At 46.8% G+C, this 18262-nt stretch overlaps 4 non-coding genes across 4 annotated transcripts; all 4 read right to left on the minus strand.

Annotated features, from left to right (window-relative positions):
- Positions 1-4120: 4120 nt before the first annotated feature.
- On the minus strand, positions 4121-4193 carry trnaf-gaa. The gene has a single exon. It is a non-coding gene; the product is annotated as a tRNA-Phe (tRNA).
- An 82-nt stretch (positions 4194-4275) lies between these two features.
- On the minus strand, positions 4276-4349 carry trnai-aau. Its single transcript has one exon. It is a non-coding gene; the product is annotated as a tRNA-Ile (tRNA).
- Positions 4350-12741: 8392 nt separating this feature from the next.
- Positions 12742-12814, minus strand: trnaf-gaa. Its single transcript has one exon. It is a non-coding gene; the product is annotated as a tRNA-Phe (tRNA).
- An 82-nt stretch (positions 12815-12896) lies between these two features.
- On the minus strand, positions 12897-12970 carry trnai-aau. Its single transcript has one exon. It is a non-coding gene; the product is annotated as a tRNA-Ile (tRNA).
- Positions 12971-18262: the final 5292 nt, after the last annotated feature.

The following is an 18262-nucleotide window of genomic DNA, read 5'->3' on the forward strand; positions in this document are numbered from 1 at the left end:
GCCAATAACAACAATGTTGACTGTGTCACGTTTCTGACCTGTTTTCCTTGTTTTTGTATGTGTTTAGTTGGTCAGGGCGTGAGTTGGGGTGGGCATTCTATGTTATGTGTTTCTATGTTAAATGTGTTGCCTGATATGGTTCTCAATTAGAGGCAGGTGTTTGACGTTTCCTCTGATTGAGAACCATATTAAGGTAGGCTGTTCTCACTGTTTGTTTGTGGGTGATTGTTCCTGTGTTTGTGTCTGTGCACCACACGGGACTGTTTCGTTTGTTCGTTCGTTTGTGTAGTCTGTACCTGTTCGTGCGTTCTTCGTGTATATGTAAGTTCTCAAGTTCAGGGCTGTCTACGTTCGTTTTGTTGTTTTGTATTTTCCGAGTGTTTTTCGTATTCGTCTTATCCTTAATAAATATTAATCATGTCTGCATACAACGCTGCATTTTGGTCCGACCCTTACTCCTTCTCCTCATCCGAGGAGGAGGAAATAGACGAACGTAACAGAATCACCCACCAATAAAGGACCAAGCGGCGTGGGAGAAAGCAACAGCGATCGCAGGATTCATGGACATGGGAGGAAATATTGGACGGTAAAGGTCCATGGGCACAGCCAGGAGAATATCGCCGCCCCAAAGCTGAGCTGGAGGCAGCGAAAGCAGAGAGGCGGCATTTTGAGGAGCTAGCCCGGAAGCAGGAGAAGGATCTGGGCTACACTACGTGGGAGGAAATCGACAGGTGGGCGATCGACCCAAGGAGAGTGCCGGAGCCCGTCTGGGATTCTCTGGCGCAGTGTGAGGAGGGATACCGGCGAATGGAGGCAGCACGACGACGCGGTAGGAAGCCTGTTAGTCAAGCCCAACAAATTATTGGGAGGGGGCTACAAGGGAGTGTGGCGAAGTCAGGTAGGAGACCTGCGCCAACTCCCCGAGCTTACCGTGGAGAGCGAGAGTACGGGCAGACACCGTGTTATGCGGTAGAGCGCACGGTGTCTCCTGTACGTGTGCATAGCCCGGTGCGGGTTATTCCACCTCCCCGCACTGGCAGGGCTAGATTGAGTATTGAGCCGGATGTCATGAAGCCGGCCCAACGCATCTGGCCACCAGTGCGTCTCCTCGGGCCGGCATACATGGCACCAGCCTTACGCATGGTGTCCCCGGTTCGCATACACAGCCCAGTGCGGGTTATTCCACCTCCCCGCACTGGTCGGGCGACGGGGAGCATGCAACCAGGTAAGGTTGGGCAGGCTCCGTGCTCAAGGGAGCCAGTACGCCTGCATGGTCCGGTATATCCGGCGCCACGTCCCCGCCCTAGCCCAGTACCACCAGTTCCGGCACCAAGCCTCCTGTGTGTCTCCAGAGCCCTGTTCCTCCTCCACGCACTAGCCCTGTGGTGCGTGTGTCCAGCCCAGTACCTCCAGTTCCGGTACCACGCACCAAGCCTCCTGTGCGCCTCCAGAGTCCTGTGCGTCCTGTTGTTGCTACCCGCACGAGCCTGAAGGTGCGTGTCCTTAGCCCGGTACCTCCAATTCCGGCACCACGCACCAGGCCTACAGTGCGCCTCAGCCGGCCAGAGTCTGCCGTCTGCCCAGCGGCGCCTTGAACTGCCCATCTGCCCAACGCCGTCTGAACTGCCCGTCTGCCCAACGCCGTCTGAGCTGTCCGTCTGCCAAGCGCCGCCTGAACTGCCGTCTGTCCTGAGCCTTCAAAGCCGCCCGTCTGTACTGAGCCTGCAAAGCCACCCGTCTGTACTGAGCCTTCAAAGCCGCCCGTCTGTCCTGAGCCTTCAGAGCCGTCCGCCAGACAGGAGCCGCTAGAGCCGTCCGCCAGACAGGAGCCGCTAGAGCCGTCCGCCAGACAGGAGCAGCCATAGTCTTCCGCCAGCCATGAGCAGCCAGAGCCGCCAGCCAGCCATGAGCAGCCAGAGCCGCCAGCCAGCCATGAGCAGCCAGAGCCGCCAGCCAGCCATGAGCAGCCAGAGTCGCCAGTCAGCCATGAGCAGCCAGAGCCGCCAGCCAGCCATGAGCAGCCAGAGCCGCCAGCCAGCCATGAGCAGCCAGAGCCGCCAGCCAGCCAAGAGCAGCCAGAGCCAGCCAGCCAGGATCCGCCAGAGCCAGCCAGCCAGGATCCGCCAGAGCCAGCCAGCCAGGATCCGCCAGAGCCAGCCAGCCAGGATCCGCCAGAGCCAGCCAGCCAGGATCCGCCAGAGCCAGCCAGTCCGGTGCTGCCCCTCAGTCCGGAGCTGCCACTCAGTCCGGAGCTGCCCCTCATTCCGGTGTTGCCCCTCATTCCGGTGTTGCCCCTCATTCCGGTGTTGCCCCTTAGTCCGGTGCTGCCCCTTAATCCAGTGGGGTTAATTTGGAGGGTGGCCATTTGGAGGAGGCTACGGAAGCGGGGATTGACTATGGTGGGGTGGGGACCACGTCCGGAGCCGGAGCCGCCACCGTGGACAGATGCCCACCCAGACCCTCCCCTAGACTTTAGGTGGTGCGCCCGGAGTTCGCACCTTGAGGGGGGGGGGGGTTCTGTCACGTTCCTGACCTGTTTTCCTTGTTTTTGTATGTGTTTAGTTGGTCAGGGCGTGAGTTGGGGTGGGCATTCTATGTTATGTGTTTCTATGTTGGGTTAAATGTGTTGCCTGATATGGTTCTCAATTAGAGGCAGGTGTTTGACGTTTCCTCTGATTGAGAACCATATTAAGGTAGGCTGTTCTCACTGTTTGTTTGTGGGTGATTGTTCCTGTGTTTGTGTCTGTGCACCACACGGGACTGTTTCGTTTGTTCGTTCGTTTGTGTAGTCTGTACCTGTTCGTGCGTTCTTCGTGTATATGTAAGTTCTCAAGTTCAGGGCTGTCTACGTTCGTTTTGTTGTTTTGTATTTTCTGAGTGTTTTTCGTATTCGTCTTATCCTTAATAAATATTAATCATGTCTGCATACAACGCTGCATTTTGGTCCGACCCTTACTCCTTCTCCTCATCCGAGGAGGAGGAATTAGACAGTCGTAACAGACTGTCAAAACTCCAAAGTATTGCTCAAACACTAGATGTTATTTTATTTTTATTTGTTTACTGTTGCTATCACTCATTACTGTAGCCTATGCAATTTAATAAACTGTAGTATCAATCCACAATGTACTGGGACAAAATATTCCGTACCCCCAGCCAAATTGGAGTTGATGAATATGAAAAGACCATCAATATGCTACAGAACTTGAGACAAATGGATGAGTGCACTACTAAGCCACAAAAAGCCTTGATTGGCCAGTGAGTGGCCAAGCCCTCATTATACCTATAACTTGTTTATTCATCAAAATTCAGCCCTTTAGTGCCTCTGTAAGCTTGTGCTCTCATAATAATGGCTGAAAATAGCTGAAATATTTCTGACACACACCTGAAACTATAATGCCACCGCCAGCACTTACAGTTGAAGTCGGAAGTTTACATACACCTTAGCCAAATACATTTAAACTCAGTTTGTCACAATTTCTGACATTTAATCCTAGTAAAATTCCCTGTTTTAGGTCAGTTAGGATCACCACTTAATTTTAAGAATGTAAAATGTCAGAATAACAGTAGAGAGAATTATTTATTTCAGCTTTATTTCTTTCATCACATTCCCAGTGGGTGAGAAGTTTACATACACTCAATTAGTATTTGGTAGCATTGCCTTTAAATTGATTAACCTGGGTCAAACGTTTCGGGTAGCCTTCCACAAGCTTCCCACAATAAGTTGGGTGAATTCCGGCCCATTCCTCCTGACACAGCTGGTGTAACTGAGTCAGGTTTGTAGGCCTCCTTGCTCGCACACACTTTTTCAGTTCTGCCCACACATTTTCTATAGGATTGAGGTCAGGACTTTGTGATGGCCACTCTAATACCTTGACTTTGTTTTCCTTAAGCCATTTTGCCACAACTTTGGAAGTATGCTTGAGGTCATTGTCCATTTGGAAGACCCATTTGCGACCAAGCTTTAACTTCCTGACTGATGTCTTGAGATGTTGCTTCATTATATCAAAATAATTCCATAACTTTCAGAGGAGCAGCAGGCACAAACAATTGATGCCCACAACAAAGCTGTGGGAAGTTTCCTTGAAGCCAAAGCAGAGGATAAAGATAGAACAACAACTAATGCCAAAACCCAGGATCGAACCAGGGACCTTTAGATCTTCAGTCTAACGCTCTCCCAACTGAGCTATTTCAGCAAGTCACTAATATTAATTATGTGGCACACTTGACCATACACATGCAAGTGACTCATGATTTTGACACTCAAAATGTACCTCATGGCCAGTACGGGGATCGAACCCACGACCTTGGCGTTATTAGCACCACGCTCTAACCAACTGAGCTAACCGGCCGCTTGCTACGAAGCGACATTTTTAAAATGCACAGAGCCTCGGCCAGTGCGGGCGCAAAAACTAACAAGTCCACCAACAGTATAGCCTGACAAGACTAGACCCTCTTGGTTGCTCCTTGTGGAAAATCAACAAGGATGGTGAATTAGCTCAAATGGTAGAGTGCTTGCTTAGCATGCCAGAGGTAGTGGGATCGATGCCCACATTCTCCAAAATAATACTTTTTTTGTGGATCCAAGAACGTTCCAGTTCACACTTCATGCAGCTTTGTCTAACAACAACCTACTGTCATGTAACAATGACAAGCAACTTTCATGTAACACTACACTGATGTCACAATGTCGGATGTAAAAGAATGACATGACTAACTTTCAGAGGAGCAGTAGGCACACACAATTGATGCCCACAAACAAAGCTGTGGGAAGTTTCCTTGAAGCCAAAGCAGAGGATAAAGATAGAACTGGCGTTATTAGCACCACGCTCTAACCAACTGAGCTAACCGGCCGCTTGCTATGAAGCGAAAATTTTAGGATGCACAGAGCCTCGGCCAGTGCTGGCGCAAAAACGAACAAGTCCACCAACAGTATAGCCTGACAAGACTAGACCCTCTTGGTTGCTCCTTGTGGAAAATCAACAAGGATGGTGAATTAGCTCAAATGGTAGAGTGCTTGCTTAGCATGCGAGAGGTAGTGGGATCGATGCCCACATTCTCCAAAAAACATTTTTTTTTGTGGATCCAAGAACGTTTCAGTTCACACTTCATGCAGCTTTGTCTAACAATAACCTACTGTTATGTAACAATGACAAGCAACTTTCATGTAACACTTATGTCACAATGTCGGATGTAAAAGAATGACATGACTAACTTTCAGAGGAGCAGTAGGCACACACAATTGATGCCCACAAACAAAGCTGTGGGAAGTTTCCTTGAAGCCAAAGCAGAGGATAAAGATAGAACTGGCGTTATTAGCATCACGCTCTAACCAACTGAGCTAACCGGCCGCTTGCTACGAAATGAAATTTTTAGGATGCACAGAGCCTCGGCCAGTGCTGGCGCAAAAACTAACAAGTCCACCAACAGCATAGCCTGACAAGACTAGACCCTCTTGGTTGCCCCTTATGGCAATTCAAAAAGGATGGGGAATTAGCTCAAATGGTAGAGTGCTTGCTTAGCATACGAGAGGTAGTGGGATCGATGCCCACATTCTCCAAAAAACAAATTTTTTGGTGGATCCAAGAACATTCCAGTTCACACTTCATGCAGCTTTGTCTAACAACAACCTACTGTCATGTAACAATGACAAGCAACTTTCATGTAACACTGATGTCACAATGTCGGATGTAAAAGAATGACATGACTAACTTTCAGAGGAGCAGTAGGCACACACAATTGATGCCCACAAACAAAGCTGTGGGAAGTTTCCTTGAAGCCAAAGCAGAGGATAAAGATAGAACTGGCGTTATTAGCACCACGCTCTAACCAACTGAGCTAACCGGCCGCTTGCTACGGAGCGACATTTTTAGGATGCACAGAGCCTCGGCCAGTGCTGGCGCAAGAACTAACAAGTACACCAACAGTATAGCCTGACAAGACTAGACCCTCTTGGTTGCTCATTGTGGCAAATCAACAAGGATGGGGAATTAGCTCAAATGGTAGAGTGCTTGCTTAGCATGCGGGAGGTAGTAGGATCGACGCCCACATTCTCCAAAATAACACTTTTTTGTGGATCCAAGAACGTTCCAGTTCACACTTCATGCAGCTTTGTCTAACAACCTACTGTCATGTAACAATGACAAGCAACTTTCATGTAACACTGATGTCACAATGTCGGATGTAAAAGAATGACATGACTAACTTTCAGAGGAGCAGTAGGCACACACAATTGATGCCCACAAACAAAGCTGTGGGAAGTTTCCTTGAAGCCAAAGCAGAGGATAAAGATAGAACTGTCGTTATTAGCACCACGCTCTAACCAACTGAGCTAACCGGCCGCTTGCTACGGAGCGACATTTTTAGGATGCACAGAGCCTCGGCCAGTGCTGGCGCAAAAACTAACAAGTCCACCAACAGTATAGCCTGACAAGACTAGACCCTCTTGGTTGCTCCTTGTGGCAAATCAGCAAGGATGGGAATTAGCTCAAATGGTAGAGTGCTTGCTTAGCATACGAGAGGTAGTGGGATCGATGCCCACATTCTCCAAAAAACAATTTTTTTGGTGGATCCAAGAACATTCCAGTTCACACTTCATGCAGCTTTGTCTAACAACAACCTACTGTCATGTAACAATGACAAGCAACTTTCATGTAACACTGATGTCACAATGTCGGATGTAAAAGAATGACATGACTAACTTTCAGAGGAGCAGTAGGCACACACAATTGATGCCCACAAACAAAGCTGTGGGAAGTTTCCTTGAAGCCAAAGCAGAGGATAAAGATAGAACTGGCGTTATTAGCACCACGCTCTAACCAACTGAGCTAACCGGCCGCTTGCTACGGAGCGACATTTTTAGGATGCACAGAGCCTCGGCCAGTGCTGGCGCAAAAACTAACAAGTACACCAACAGTATAGCCTGACAAGACTAGACCCTCTTGGTTGCTCCTTGTGACAAATCAACAAGGATGGGGAATTAGCTCAAATGGTAGAGTGCTTGCTTAGCATGCGGGAGGTAGTGGGATCGATGCCCACATTCTCCAAATAAAACTTTTTTGTGGATCCAAGAACGTTCCAGTTCACACTTCATGCAGCTTTGTCTAACAACCTACTGTCATGTAACAATGACAAGCAACTTTCATGTAACACTGATGTCACAATGTCGGATGTAAAAGAATGACATGACTAACTTTCAGAGGAGCAGTAGGCACACACAATTGATGCCCACAAACAAAGCTGTGGGAAGTTTCCTTGAAGCCAAAGCAGAGGATAAAGATAGAACTGGCGTTATTAGCACCACGCTCTAACCAACTGAGCTAACCGGCCGCTTGCTACGGAGCGACATTTTTAGGATGCACAGAGCCTCGGCCAGTGCTGGCGCAAAAACTAACAAGTCCACCAACAGTATAGCCTGACAAGACTAGACCCTCTTGGTTGCTCCTTGTGGCAAATCAGCAAGGATGGGGAATTAGCTCAAATGGTAGAGTGCTTGCTTAGCATACGAGAGGTAGTGGGATCGATGCCCACATTCTCCAAAAAACAATTTTTTGGTGGATCCAAGAACATTCCAGTTCACACTTCATGCAGCTTTGTCTAACAACAACCTACTGTCATGTAACAATGACAAGCAACTTTCATGTAACACTGATGTCACAATGTCGGATGTAAAAGAATGACATGACTAACTTTCAGAGGAGCAGTAGGCACACACAATTGATGCCCACAAACAAAGCTGTGGGAAGTTTCCTTGAAGCCAAAGCAGAGGATAAAGATAGAACTGGCGTTATTAGCACCACGCTCTAACCAACTGAGCTAACCGGCCGCTTGCTACGGAGCGACATTTTTAGGATGCACAGAGCCTCGGCCAGTGCTGGCGCAAAAACTAACAAGTCCACCAACAGCATAGCCTGACAAGACTAGACCCTCTTGGTTGCTCCTTGTGGAAATTCAAAATGTATTGGGAATTAGCTCAAATGGTAGAGTGCTTGCTTAGCATGCGAGAGGTAGTGGGATCGATGCCCACATTCTCCAAAATAACACATTTTGTTGTGGATCCAAGAACCTTCCAGTTCACACTTCATGCAGCTTTGTCTAACAACAACCTACTGTCATGTAACAACGACAAGCAACTTTCATGTAACACTGATGTCACAATGTCGGATGAAAAAGAATGACATGACTAACTTTCAGAGGAGCAGTAGGCACACACAATTGATGACCACAAACAAAGCTGTGGGAAGTTTCCTTGAAGCCAAAGCAGAGGATAAAGATAGAACTGGCGTTATTAGCACCACGCTCTAACCAACTGAGCTAACCGGCCGCTTGCTACGAAGCGACATTTTTAGGATGCACAGAGCCTCGGCCAGTGCTGGCGCAAGAACTAACAAGTACACCAACAGTATAGCCTGACAAGACTAGACCCTCTTGGTTGCTCCTTGTGGCAAATCAACAAGGATGGGGAATTAGCTCAAATGGTAGAGTGCTTGCTTAGCATGCGAGAGGTAGTGGGATCGATGCCCACATTCTCCAAAATAACACTTTTTTGTGGATCCAAGAACGTTCCAGTTCACACTTCATGCAGCTTTGTCTAACAACCTACTGTCATGTAACAATGACAAGCAACTTTCATGTAACACTGATGTCACAATGTCGGATGTAAAAGAATGACATGACTAACTTTCAGAGGAGCAGTAGGCACACACAATTGATGCCCACAAACAAAGCTGTGGGAAGTTTCCTTGAAGCCAAAGCAGAGGATAAAGATAGAACTGGCGTTATTAGCACCACGCTCTAACCAACTGAGCTAACCGGCCGCTTGCTACGAAGCGACATTTTTAGGATGCACAGAGCCTCGGCCAGTGCTGGCGCAAAAACTAACAAGTCCACCAACAGTATAGCCTGACAAGACTAGACCCTCTTGGTTGCTCCTTGTGGCAAATCAACAAGGATGGGGAATTAGCTCAAATGGTAGAGTGCTTGCTTAGCATGCGAGAGGTAGTGGGATCGATGCCCACATTCTCCAAAATAACACTTTTTTGTGGATCCAAGAACGTTCCAGTTCACACTTCATGCAGCTTTGTCTAACAACCTACTGTCATGTAACAATGACAAGCAACTTTCATGTAACACTGATGTCACAATGTCGGATGTAAAAGAATGACATGACTAACTTTCAGAGGAGCAGTAGGCACACACAATTGATGCCCACAAACAAAGCTGTGGGAAGTTTCCTTGAAGCCAAAGCAGAGGATAAAGATAGAACTGGCGTTATTAGCACCACGCTCTAACCAACTGAGCTAACCGGCCGCTTGCTACGGAGCGAAATTTTTAGGATGCACAGAGCCTCGGCCAGTGCTGGCGCAAAAACTAACAAGTCCACCAACAGTATAGCCTGACAAGACTAGACCCTCTTGGTTGCTCCTTGTGGCAAATCAAAAAGGATGGGGAATTAGCTCAAATGGTAGAGTGCTTGCTTAGCATGCGAGAGGTAGTGGGATCGATGCCCACATTCTCCAAAAAACACTTTTTTTTGTGGATCCAAGAACATTCCAGTTCACACTTCATGCAGCTTTGTCTAACAACAACCTACTGTCATGTAACAATGACAAGCAACTTTCATGTAACACTGATGTCACAATGTCGGATGTAAAAGAATGACATGACTAACTTTCAGAGGAGCAGTAGGCACACACAATTGATGCCCACAAACAAAGCTGTGGGAAGTTTCCTTGAAGCCAAAGCAGAGGATAAAGATAGAACTGGCGTTATTAGCACCACGCTCTAACCAACTGAGCTAACCGGCCGCTTGCTACGGAGCGAAATCTTTAGGATGCACAGAGCCTCGGCCAGTGCTGGCGCAAAAACTAACAAGTCCACCAACAGCATAGCCTGACAAGACTAGACCCTCTTGGTTGCTCCTTGTGGAAATTCAAAATGGATGGGGAATTAGCTCAAATGGTAGAGTGCTTGCTTAGCATGCGAGAGGTAGTGGGATCGATGCCCACATTCTCCAAAATAACACATTTTGTTGTGGATCCAAGAACGTTCCAGTTCACACTTCATGCAGCTTTGTCTAACAACAACCTACTGTCATGTAACAATGACAAGCAACTTTCATGTAACACTGATGTCACAATGTCGGATGTAAAAGAATGACATGACTAACTTTCAGAGGAGCAGTAGGCACACACAATTGATGCCCACAAACAAAGCTGTGGGAAGTTTCCTTGAAGCCAAAGCAGAGGATAAAGATAGAACTGGCGTTATTAGCACCACGCTCTAACCAACTGAGCTAACCGGCCGCTTGCTACGGAGCGACATTTTTAGGATGCACAGAGCCTCGGCCAGTGCTGGCGCAAAAACTAACAAGTCCACCAACAGCATAGCCTGACAAGACTAGACCCTCTTGGTTGCTCCTTGTGGCAAATCAACAAGGATGGGGAATTAGCTCAAATGGTAGAGTGCTTGCTTAGCATGCGAGAGGTAGTGGGATCGATGCCCACATTCTCCAAAATAACACTTTTTTGTGGATCCAAGAACGTTCCAGTTCACACTTCATGCAGCTTTGTCTAACAACCTACTGTCATGTAACAATGACAAGCAACTTTCATGTAACACTGATGTCACAATGTCGGATGTAAAAGAATGACATGACTAACTTTCAGAGGAGCAGTAGGCACACACAATTGATGCCCACAAACAAAGCTGTGGGAAGTTTCCTTGAAGCCAAAGCAGAGGATAAAGATAGAACTGGCGTTATTAGCACCACGCTCTAACCAACTGAGCTAACCGGCCGCTTGCTACGAAGCGACATTTTTAGGATGCACAGAGCCTCGGCCAGTGCTGGCGCAAAAACTAACAAGTCCACCAACAGTATAGCCTGACAAGACTAGACCCTCTTGGTTGCTCCTTGTGGCAAATCAACAAGGATGGGGAATTAGCTCAAATGGTAGAGTGCTTGCTTAGCATGCGAGAGGTAGTGGGATCGATGCCCACATTCTCCAAAATAACACTTTTTTGTGGATCCAAGAACGTTCCAGTTCACACTTCATGCAGCTTTGTCTAACAACCTACTGTCATGTAACAATGACAAGCAACTTTCATGTAACACTGATGTCACAATGTCGGATGTAAAAGAATGACATGACTAACTTTCAGAGGAGCAGTAGGCACACACAATTGATGCCCACAAACAAAGCTGTGGGAAGTTTCCTTGAAGCCAAAGCAGAGGATAAAGATAGAACTGGCGTTATTAGCACCACGCTCTAACCAACTGAGCTAACCGGCCGCTTGCTACGGAGCGAAATTTTTAGGATGCACAGAGCCTCGGCCAGTGCTGGCGCAAAAACTAACAAGTCCACCAACAGCATAGCCTGACAAGACTAGACCCTCTTGGTTGCTCCTTGTGGCAAATCAACAAGGATGGGGAATTAGCTCAAATGGTAGAGTGCTTGCTTAGCATGCGAGAGGTAGTGGGATCGATGCCCACATTCTCCAAAATAACACATTTTGTTGTGGATCCAAGAACGTTCCAGTTCACACTTCATGCAGCTTTGTCTAACAACAACCTACTGTCATGTAACAATGACAAGCAACTTTCATGTAACACTGATGTCACAATGTCGGATGTAAAAGAATGACATGACTAACTTTCAGAGGAGCAGTAGGCACACACAATTGATGCCCACAAACAAAGCTGTGGGAAGTTTCCTTGAAGCCAAAGCAGAGGATAAAGATAGAACTGGCGTTATTAGCACCACGCTCTAACCAACTGAGCTAACCGGCCGCTTGCTACGGAGCGAAATTTTTAGGATGCACAGAGCCTCGGCCAGTGCTGGCGCAAAAACTAACAAGTCCACCAACAGCATAGCCTGACAAGACTAGACCCTCTTGGTTGCTCCTTGTGGCAATTCAACAAGGATGGGGAATTAGCTCAAATGGTAGAGTGCTTGCTTAGCATGCGAGAGGTAGTGGGATCGATGCCCACATTCTCCAAAATAACACATTTTGTTGTGGATCCAAGAACGTTCCAGTTCACACTTCATGCAGCTTTGTCTAACAACAACCTACTGTCATGTAACAATGACAAGCAACTTTCATGTAACACTGATGTCACAATGTCGGATGTAAAAGAATGACATGACTAACTTTCAGAGGAGCAGTAGGCACACACAATTGATGCCCACAAACAAAGCTGTGGGAAGTTTCCTTGAAGCCAAAGCAGAGGATAAAGATAGAACTGGCGTTATTAGCACCACGCTCTAACCAACTGAGCTAACCGGCCGCTTGCTACGGAGCGAAATTTTTAGGATGCACAGAGCCTCGGCCAGTGCTGGCGCAAAAACTAACAAGTCCACCAACAGTATAGCCTGACAAGACTAGACCCTCTTGGTTGCTCCTTGTGGCAAATCAACAAGGATGGGGAATTAGCTCAAATGGTAGAGTGCTTGCTTAGCATGCGAGAGGTAGTGGGATCGATGCCCACATTCTCCAAAATAACACTTTTTTGTGGATCCAAGAACGTTCCAGTTCACACTTCATGCAGCTTTGTCTAACAACCTACTGTCATGTAACAATGACAAGCAACTTTCATGTAACACTGATGTCACAATGTCGGATGTAAAAGAATGACATGACTAACTTTCAGAGGAGCAGTAGGCACACACAATTGATGCCCACAAACAAAGCTGTGGGAAGTTTCCTTGAAGCCAAAGCAGAGGATAAAGATAGAACAACAACTAATGCCAAAACCCGGGATCGAACCAGGGACCTTTAGATCTTCAGTCTAACGCTCTCCCAACTGAGCTATTTCGGCAAGTCACTAATATTAATTATGTGGCACACTTGACCATACACATGCAAGTGACTCATGATTTTGACACTCAAAATGGACCTCATGGCCAGTACGGGGATCGAACCCACGACCTTGGCGTTATTAGCACCACGCTCTAACCAACTGAGCTAACCGGCCGCTTGCTACGAAATGAAATTTTTAGGATGCACAGAGCCTCGGCCAGTGCTGGCGCAAAAACTAACAAGTCCACCAACAGCATAGCCTGACAAGACTAGACCCTCTTGGTTGCTCCTTGTGGCAAATCAACAAGGATGGGGAATTAGCTCAAATGGTAGAGTGCTTGCTTAGCATGCGAGAGGTAGTGGGATCGATGCCCACATTCTCCAAAATAACACTTTTTTGTGGATCCAAGAACGTTCCAGTTCACACTTCATGCAGCTTTGTCTAACAACAACCTACTGTCATGTAACAATGACAAGCAACTTTCATGTAACACTGATGTCACAATGTCGGATGTAAAAGAATGACATGACTAACTTTCAGAGGAGCAGTAGGCACACACAATTGATGCCCACAAACAAAGCTGTGGGAAGTTTCCTTGAAGCCAAAGCAGAGGATAAAGATAGAACTGGCGTTATTAGCACCACGCTCTAACCAACTGAGCTAACCGGCCGCTTGCTACGGAGCGAAATTTTTAGGATGCACAGAGCCTCGGCCAGTGCTGGCGCAAAAACTAACAAGTCCACCAACAGCATAGCCTGACAAGACTAGACCCTCTTGGTTGCTCCTTGTGGCAAATCAACAAGGATGGGGAATTAGCTCAAATGGTAGAGTGCTTGCTTAGCATGCGAGAGGTAGTGGGATCGATGCCCACATTCTCCAAAATAACACTTTTTTGTGGATCCAAGAACGTTCCAGTTCACACTTCATGCAGCTTTGTCTAACAACCTACTGTCATGTAACAATGACAAGCAACTTTCATGTAACACTGATGTCACAATGTCGGATGTAAAAGAATGACATGACTAACTTTCAGAGGAGCAGTAGGCACACACAATTGATGCCCACAAACAAAGCTGTGGGAAGTTTCCTTGAAGCCAAAGCAGAGGATAAAGATAGAACTGGCGTTATTAGCACCACGCTCTAACCAACTGAGCTAACCGGCCGCTTGCTACGGAGCGAAATTTTTAGGATGCACAGAGCCTCGGCCAGTGCTGGCGCAAAAACTAACAAGTCCACCAACAGCATAGCCTGACAAGACTAGACCCTCTTGGTTGCTCCTTGTGGCAAATCAACAAGGATGGGGAATTAGCTCAAATGGTAATGGTAGAGTGCTTGCTTCAGCATGCAGAGGTGTGGGATTGTGCCACATTCTCCAAAATAACACTTTTTTGTGGATCCAAGAACGCCAGTTCACACTTCATGCAGCTTTGTCTAACAACCTACTGTCATGTACAATGACAAGCAACTTTCATGTAACACTGATGTCACAATGTCGGATGTAAAAGAATGACATGACTACACTTTCAGAGGAGCAGTAGGCACACACAATTGATGCCCACAAACAAAGCTGTGGGAAGTTTCCTTGAAGCCAAAGCAGAGGATAAAGATAGAACAACAACTAATGCCAAAACCCGGGATCGAACAGGGCCTTTAGATTCTTCAGCTAACGCTCTCCCAACTGAGCTATTTCGGCAATCACTGATATTAATTGTGTGGCACACTTGACCATACACATGCAAGTGACTCATGATTTTGACACTCAAAATGACCTCATGGCCATACGGGGATCGACCCACGACCTTGGCGTTATTAGCACCACGCTCTAACCAACTGAGCTAACCGCCGCTTGCTACAAATAAATTTTTAGGATGCACAGAGCCTCGGCCAGTGCTGGCGCAAAACTAACAATCCACCAACAGCATAGCCTGACAAGACTAGACCCTCTTGGTTGCCCCTTTGGCAATTCAACAAGGATGGGGAATTAGCTCAAATGGTAGAGTGCTTGCTTAGCATGCGAGAGTTGTGGATCGATGCCCACATTCTCCAAAATAACACTTTTTTGTGGATCCAAGACGTTCCAGTTCACACTTCATGCAGCTTTGTCTAACAACCTACTGTCATGTAACAATGACAAGCAACTTTCATGTAACACTGATGTCACAATGTCGGATGTAAAAGAATGACATGACTAACTTTCAGAGGAGCAGTAGGCACACACAATTGATGCCACAAACAAGCTGTGGGAAGTTTCCTTGAAGCAAAGCAGAGGATAAAGATAGAACGGGGCGTTATTAGCACCACGCTCTAACCAACTGAGCTAACCGCGCGCTTGCTACAAGAAATTTTTAGGATGCACAGAGCCTCGGCCAGTGCTGGCGCAAAAAACTAACAAGTCCACCAACAGCATAGCCTGACAAGACTAGACCCTCTTGGTTGCCCCTTGTGGCAAATCAACAAGGATGGGAAATTAGCTCAAATGGTAGAGTGCTTGCTTAGCATGCGAGGGGTAGTGGGATCGATGCCCACTTTCTCCAAAATAACACTTTTTTTGTGGATCCAAGAACGTTCCAGTTCACACTTCATGCAGCTTTGTCTAAACAACCTACTGTCATGTAACAATGACAAGCAACTTTCATGTAACACTGATGTCACAATGTCGGATGTAAAAGAATGACATGACTAACTTTCAGAGGAGCAGTAGGCACACACAATTGATGCCCACAAACAAAGCTGTGGGAAGTTTCCTTGAAGCCAAAGCAGAGGATAAAGATAGAACTGGCGTTATTAGCACCACGCTCTAACCAACTGAGCTAACCGGCCGCTTGCTAGGGAGCTAAATTTTTAGGATGCACAGAGCCTCGGCCAGTGCTGGCGCAAAAACTAACAAGTCCACCAACAGCATAGCCTGACAAGACTAGACCCTCTTGGTTGCTCCTTGTGGCAAATCAACAAGGATGGGGAATTAGCTCAAATGGTAGAGTGCTTGCTTGCATGCGGAGGTAGTGGGATCGATGCCCACATTCTCCAAAAATACACTTTTTTGTGGATCCAAGAACGTTCCAGTTCACACTTCATGCAGCTTTGTCTAAACAACCTACTGTCATGTAACAATGACAAGCAACTTTCATGTAACACTGATGTCACAATGTCGGATGTAAAAGAATGACATGACTACTTTCAGAGGAGCAGTAGGCACACACAATTGATGCCCACAAACAAAGCTGTGGGAAGTTTCCTTGAAGCAAAGCAGAGGATAAAGATAGAACAATAAGCGCCGATAACCTTAGTCTAGCACGCTCACTACGCATCACTGAACCACTGACACTGCAGTCTAGAGCCTAGCGCATGATCGACCAGATTGGTTATAGCAGTCTAACATGAGCTACGCTTGCTACATGAATTTTTAGATGCACAGAGCCTCGGCCAGTGCTGGCGCAAAAACTAACAAGTCCCCAACAGAATAGCCTGACAAGACTAGACCCTCTGGTTGCTCCTTGTGGCAAATCAACAAGGATGGGGAATTAGCTCAAATGGTAGATGCTTGTTTGCATGCGAGAGGTAGTGGGATCGATGCCCACATTCTCCAAAATAACACTTTTTTGTGGATCCAAGAACGTTCCAGTTCACACTTCATGCAGCTTTGTCTAACAACAACCTACTGTCATGTAACAATGACAAGCAACTTTCATGTAACACTGATGTCACAATGTCGTGTAAAAGAATGACATGACTACTTTCAGAGGAGCAGTAGGCACCACAATTGATGCCCACAACAAAGCTGTGGGAAGTTTCCTTGAAGCCAAGCAGAGGATAAAGATAGAACTTGGCGTTATTGACACCCACGCTCTAACCAACTGAGCTAACGGCCGCTTGCTACAAAGAAATTTTTAGGATGCACAGAGCCTCGGCCAGTGCTGGCGCAAAACTAACAAGTCCACCAACAGCATAGCCTGACAAGACTAGACCCTCTTGGTTGCTCCTTGTGGCAAATCACAAGGATGGGGAATTAGCTCAAATGGTAGAGTGCTTGCTTGCATGCGAGAGTGGTGGGATCGATGCCCACATTCTCCAAATAACACTTTTTTGTGGATCCAAGAACGTTCCAGTTCACACTTCATGCAGCTTTGTCTAACACAACCTACTGTCATGTAACAATGACAAGCAACTTTCATGTAACACTGATGTCACAATGTCGGATGTAAAAGATGACATGACTACTTTCAGAGGAGCAGTAGGCACACACAATTGATGCCCACAAACAAAGCTGTGGGAATTTTCCTTGAAGCCAAAGCAGAGGATAAAGATAGAACTGGCGTTATTAGCACCACGCTCTAACCAACTGAGCTAACCGGCCGCTTGCTAGGAGCAAATTTTTAGGATGCACAGAGCCTCGGCCAGTGCTGGCGCAAAAACAACAAGTCCACCAACAGCATAGCCTGACAAGACTAGACCCTCTTGGTTGCCCCTTATGGCAATTCAACAAGGATGGGGAATTAGCTCAAATGGTAGAGTGCTTGCTTAGCATGCGAGAGGTAGTGGGATCGATGCCCACATTCTCCAAAATAACACTTTTTTGTGGATCCAAGAACATTCCAGGTCACACTTCATGCAGCTTTGTCTAACAACCTACTGTCATGTAACAATGACAAGCAACTTTCATGTAACACTGATGTCACAATGTCGGATGTAAAAGAATGACATGACTAACTTTCAGAGGAGCAGTAGCACACACAATTGATGCCCACAACAAAGCTGTGGGAAGTTTCCTTGAAGCCAAGCAGAGGTAAAGATAGAACAACTGCGACGTGCTAGTCTATCACGCCAACGGCACAGCTCACGAGCACTACGAGACATACACGACGCAGTCGTCGTATGCTATAGCACCATAACACTGAGCTAACGCGTGCACGAGATTTTTAGGATGCACAGAGCCTCGCCAGTGCTGGCGCAAAACAACAAGTCCACCAACAGAATAGCCTGACAAGACTAGACCCTCTTGGTTGCTCCTTGTGGCAATCAACAAGTGGGGAATTAGCTCAAATGGTAGAGTGCTTGCTTAGCATGCGAGAGGTAGTGGGATCGATGCCCACATTCTCCAAAATAACACTTTTTTGTGGATCCAAGAACGTTCCAGTTCACACTTCATGCAGCTTTGTCTAACAACAACCTACTGTCATGTAACAATGACAAGCAACTTTCATGTAACACTGATGTCACAATGTCGGATGTAAAAGATTGACATGACTGACTTTCAGAGAGCAGTAGCACACACAATTGATGCCCACAACAAAGCTGTGGGAAGTTTCCTTGAAGCCAAGCAGAGGATAAAGATAGAACTGGCGTTATTAGCACCACGCTCTAACCAACTGAGCTAACCGCCCGCTTGCTAGGACAAATTTTTAGGATGCACAGAGCCTCGGCCAGTGCTGGCGCAAAAACTAACAAGTCCACCAACAGCATAGCCTG

This window comes from Salvelinus namaycush, chromosome 27 (genome assembly GCF_016432855.1).
Source record: "Salvelinus namaycush isolate Seneca chromosome 27, SaNama_1.0, whole genome shotgun sequence".
Lineage (NCBI taxonomy): Eukaryota > Metazoa > Chordata > Actinopteri > Salmoniformes > Salmonidae > Salvelinus > Salvelinus namaycush.